Raw genomic sequence first — 6,000 nt, forward strand, 5'->3', positions numbered from 1 at the left:
CACCCCCACAACTCACAATTTCTGATGCGGCAGTTGTGGAGACATTGGAGAGATTCCCATACCTGGCCAGTTTGCTCATGACCAGCTCCGGTTTAACACCAGAGGTCTCACTCCAAATCAGTTGAGCGCCATTATCTTTTCATCGGCTGCGTTACGCTGTGTGGAAGCTACCTGGTCTCTCGCTCCGCATGAAGCTCCAGGTCTTCTCGGCCACGGTAATCCCCTACCTTCTGTACGCTTGCGAAACGTGCACCCACCTAATGGAACATCTTCGCCGGTTGGAAACATTTAGGCTGGCTTGCTAACGATCCACCCTGGGTTTAACCATATGTGTGTGTGTGCGTCTAAGTCGATGTGTTTCTATGTGTGTGGGTCAATGTCTGTGTGTAAGTCCATGTGAGTGTCTGCCTTTTTCGCCCGGGCAACGCCGGGTACTTCCCGCTAGTCTTATATATAAAAGTCTCCACGCGTGCGCTTGCGAGGGATTTGGCTCTCGGACGGTGTGCTTGACGTCCATATTTTTTTGCCAGGCAGCACGCCCTAATCAACGCGGTGGGAATAGGCTATTCCGTTTTCTCATCCGTAAACTTTAAAGTGGTATAATTAACAAATTTGTGGCATTTTTCATTATTTATTTATTGCACGACATCGACCGTACCAACTGACGACAATTGCCTGGGGGGGGGGCGGACCCTGCCAAGTGATGCTCCTTTGGTCCAGCTCACGGGGGAAATTTCATTTTACGCGTTTAACATGCAATAAATATACACTTCACGCTTCGGAGTATTCACCACAGTCTGATGTCCTCTTCGCCCCCCCCCCCCCAACACGATGTGTCCAGTTTCTACTACAGAGTCAGTAGATAATAATATTATAGTGCTTAGATATCATTATTCAAGCACGGGTGGGGGGATGGGTGTGGGGGTAGTGGCCCAGCCCCCAGCCTGCCAACGTGCCACCTCCCCTGCCTCTGCAATGTAGGCCAGGACGGGGGCTCCGCACGGGCCTAGGCCTGACCAAGCCTATGTCAAGTACACATTTCCTTGCTTCTTACGCTAAGAACTCAGGTTCATTGTTTACTATTAAACAAATAAGTTGGCAAATATTACTGTCATAATGTGTGTGTGCAGATAAGAACTAATGTTCATTGTTTACTATTATGAAACTAATAAGTTGGCAGAAATTGCAATAATTGTGTGCAGATAAGAACTCAGGTACATTGTTTACTATTATGAAACAAATACGTTGCCAGATATTAAAATAATAATCTGTGTGCACAAATCTACTTTTTCATTATTTGGTTGTTAAATATTCCCTTTTTTAGCTGTGCTTTTACACGCTGCGGTGGTCTATTGCCAGTCTGTCATGTGGCCTGCTGCCTGCTGATTAATTAACGTCAGTGCACTGCCACTATTATCAACACTGTTTATTTTTCTTTTGACCATTATGAGTGTATGCCAGTCTATAATCTGTTGCCTACTTCTTTACCTCACTCAGTGTACTGCCAGCCTTTCATGTCGACTGTATTCTGCTTTTTCAGCTGATGCCCTTATTGTCAGCTTTTTATGTTGACTGCAGCAATGCTTATGTCATTGAGTCAGCGTACTGGCAGTCTATAATCTAGACTAGTCTGCTTCTCAACTTACTTGTGCGTGCTGCTGCTCTTTAATTTAACCTTATTTTTGCTTATTTCTTCAATGCATTTCTATTGTTTCGATTGCTCACGTCACGCTATTTGCTCATACGTAGTACTGCGATACTGATAGCTGTGCCATCGACGGGGATTGCTGTGCACGTCGATGTGTGTGTGTGTGCAAGTCCATGTGTGTTTGAGTTCATATGTGTGCGCGTGTAGGTCCATGTGTGTGTCTGTCTTTTACGATTGGACAACGCCCGATGTGTGTGTGTACGTCCAAGTGTTTGTGTGTCAGTCCAAGTGTGCATGTCAGTCCATTTGTGTGCGTATCAGTGGCTGTGTGTGTTAGTCCATGTGTGTATGTGTTGGTCGATGTGTGTCCATGGCTCCATCTGAGTGTGTAAGTCCATGTGCGTTTGTGTATCTACGTGTGTCAGTCGATGTGTGTGTGTGTACGTCGATGTGTGTGTGTCAGTCCATATGTGTGTTTGTTAGTCCACGTGTGTGTAAGTCCATACATGTGTGTGTGTCACTCCATGTGTGTGTGTAAGTCAATGCGTGTGTGAGTCAATATGTGTGTGTAAGTACATGTGTGTTTACGTCAATGTGTCTGTGAGTCCACGCATATCTGTGTGTGAGTCGATGTGTGTGTGTGTCGCTGTATGTGTCTACGTCCATATATGTGTGTGTAACTCCATGTGTGTGTATTCAAAGTGGATGTATATGCGTGTGTGAGTCCATATGTGTGTGTGTGTAAGTCCATGTGTTTGTGTGTTAGTCGCTTTGTGTCCATGGCTCCATGTGAGTCTGTGTAAGTCCATTTCTTTGCGTGTCTGTAGCTCCATGTGTGCGTGTGAGTGAATGTGTGTGCTTTATTGACCTGCTCAAGGCCTATTATACCATCAGTAGGCCTGGCCTCTGGGTTGTTCTTCATGATTTCGAGTCCCTCACCCTTTGCTCACGATCCTTACGGACCTTCATGATGGTGAGCGGCCCCGCGTCAAACTACGTGGCCGTCAGTCAGAGCCATTCCCTCTACACCTTGGGGTGCGACAGGGATGTCCTCTGGCTCCCATATTATTTAACACATCTTTTGGCCACGTAGTGGCCGACGCTCTGGTGATTGCTGCTCACTCAGAGGAGGACTTGGAGGCACTGCTGCTGAATCTGGAGCTTGGCACTAAGAGGTCGGACCTTACCATCAGCCCCATCAAATCTAAGCACTTGCCTGGGTATTTTATACCATCGGACAATCCACCCCCACAACTCACAATTGCTGATGCGGCAGTTGTGGAGAGATTGGAGAGATTCCCATACCTGGCCAGTGTGCCCATGCTCTTTGGTTCTATTCGGTAAAGTCACGTAGGTAAAAATAATAATAAATAAACAACAAAAATCACGACGTTTCGGCCACAACACAAGCGGCCTTCATCATGTGAAGGGATCAGACTGTCTTGAGGACAGCGCTGGAGTGAAACACAGCCACGCTCAGACCGCGACCTTTAAGCTGTGTGCGAGGAAACAAGGTGTGCTCATGACCAGCTCCGGTTTAACACCAGAGGTCTCACTCCAAATCAGTCGAGCGCCATTATCTTTTCATCGGCTGCGTTAAGCTGTGTGGAAGCTACCTGGTCTCTCGCTCTGCATGAAGCTCCAGGTCTTCTCGGCCACGGTAATTCCCTACCTTCTCTACGCTTGCGAAACGTGCACCCACCTAATGGAACATCTTCGCCGATTAGAAATGTGTTTCTATGTGTGTGGGTCGATGTCTGTGTGTAACTCCATGTGTGTGTCTGCCTTTTTCGCCCGGGAAACGCCGGGTACTTCCCGCTAGTAAAACAATAAAATTCTCACGACGTTTCGACTGCAACACAAGCAATCATCATCAGGTGTGAAAACCACAGCAAGAAAATTTGAAAAAAGTGGCGGTTTTTTAACGTTAGCACCACGGAGAGCGATTTGGCAGTTTGTTCAGATGGACGAGTCCATCTATGTTCGGAAAAGAGGAGGGGGGAGACGAAAATAATGGATGCGGTCTGAAAGCCACCGTAAGCGTGAACAATCAATTAAGACCCGAAATGGTTATCAAATCCTTCCAATGATTGCTAAGCCAGAATCCATCTTCTCGGTGGAAATTGTCTCTGTGTTTGTATATGTGGATAGCCTCATGAAAGAATTTCTCATGGTAGCCAGATGGGTTGCAAAGAACCTCTGTCTTGGAGAAGTCAAGATGTGATTCCGGACATACAGTACCCTGGCGTCTACAAAGTAAGTTGCCTCTGTGGTAGTAGTTACATTGGAGAAACCAAACAACATGTCTCGGACCGCATTCGTGAACACAAAGCAGACCTTAAATATGGTAGGACCAACACCTCGGCCATGGCAGATCACTGTTATAATTCAATTATGCTCACTTGACATTGACTTCTCCAAGACAAATGTTCTTTGCAGGTCATCTGGCTACCATGAGAGATTCGTTCATGAGGCTATCCACATACAAACACAGAGACAATTTCAACCGAGAAGATGCATTCTGGCTTAGCAATCATTGGAAGGATTTGATAAACCATTTCGGGTTTTAATTGATTGTTCACGCTTATGGTGGCTTTCAGACTGCATCCATTATTTTCGTCTCCCCCCTCCTCTTTTCCGAACATAGATGGACTCATCTATCTGAATAACTGCCAAATCGCTCTCCGTGGTGCTAACGTTAAAAAAACGCCACTTTTTTCAAATTTTCTTGCTGTGGTTTTCACACCTGATGATGATTGCTTGTGTTGCAGTCGAAACGTCGTGATAATTTTATTATTTTATGTTTATTATTTTATTGTTTCCCTTCTACGTGACTTTACCGAAAGAACCAAGAATATGAATCCCTGCAGTCACGAAAGCTTTAAATCAAAGTGCTTCATATCGCTTTAAACTATTGTCATTGTAGTGTGTATTTAATGTGCCGCTGCCCTCTGATGTTGTAGGAGGAAACATTTATTAAAAGTCTATTTAATTAAGTAGAACGTGTTGTGTATATTTATTTAAAGTTGCGCATTTTGATGTGACGTCACATTTCTCAAACTTCCCCTCCCCCTCGTCACACATCGTCACAAATGTCTAACCCCCCGCCCTAGGTACGTGACGTCATTTATGGACGGCCCCTTATACGTGTATATAACTCCGATTAGGGGTAAACGGTTATGATCAGCGTTCTCTGTTTCAGCACACCTGTGCTGGTGAGAGAGGCCTGCTGTTCAGCGCACCTGTGCTGATGAGGGAGGCCGGGTGTTCAGTGCACTTGTGCTGGTGAGAGAAGCGTCACGGCAACTGCAGCTACGACTGCTACAACTACGGTAAAAACGTCTTCAGTTGTCAAACCCAATACTATAACTTCAATCCTACCACTTCGTCTACTGTAACGTCATTAACGTGAACATTTAATCGCGAAATGTCCCACTTTAAATGTAATATATAGCATACTAAGGATAAACACAAAGGAGCAATTAACTTTTTGTTTAAAAATAAAGTTATGGAAATTTATCCAATTTCGGTTTTTATTGCGTTTTGGGTTTGAGTTTAATTTCTTCATTTTTTGGGATTTTAGGAAATTTTGTAGTGCTTTTTGGAATATTTATTTATTGTGTGTTCTTGGACTTTTTGGACTTCTGTATTTATTAGCTTTTTTGGTTTGTTTTTGTGCTTTTTTTTCGTCTTGTGTGTTTGTTCAACGTTTAGTGGTTTAGGGTTTTTTTTGGTTATTTTTCTTTTTTTTGGGTTTTTGTATTTTTTTCGATTTTAAATATTTTTTTTTTGTTTTTTGGGGTATTAATTTTTTGGGGTTTTGTTTTTTGGGGGGGGATTTATTGTTTTTTAAAATAATTTTTGTATTTTTCTGGTTTTGTGTTTTTTAGGGGTTTTTAAAGTTCTTTTTGGGTTTTTTCCCTTGTAGTATTTTACATTTTTAGTGCTTTTTGGTGTTTTGAGTTCATTTGGGTTTTTTTGTTTCTTTTTCGGATTTTGATGTTTTTGGTATTTTTTTGTTGATGGCGATTATGTAGGTTTCTTTGGATTTTTTTCGTTTTTTATGTTTTTTGCTTTCAGTAGTTGCAAATTATTTATTTCATTTATGGCATTGTCGCATTTTTTTGTTTTTAGTGGCTGTTGTTTTTTGAAGTTTGTGGGGTTTTTTATTTTATATATTTTTTTCGATTTTAGATGGCCTTTTTTTTAGTAGTTTTCGTTTTATTGGGGTTTTGGGATTTTGGGGGGATTTTATTTTGTTTGTGGGTTTTTTGGGGGTTATGGTTAAGTTTTAGGGTTAGGGATAGGGTTAGGTTAGTGTTAGGGGTTAAGGTTAGGGTTTAGGGTTAGCG

The sequence above is a fragment of the Petromyzon marinus genome, chromosome 63 (genome assembly GCF_048934315.1).
Source record: "Petromyzon marinus isolate PM22_M1 ecotype Great Lakes invasive population chromosome 63, UKy_Petmar_22M1.pri1.0, whole genome shotgun sequence".
Lineage (NCBI taxonomy): Eukaryota > Metazoa > Chordata > Hyperoartia > Petromyzontiformes > Petromyzontidae > Petromyzon > Petromyzon marinus.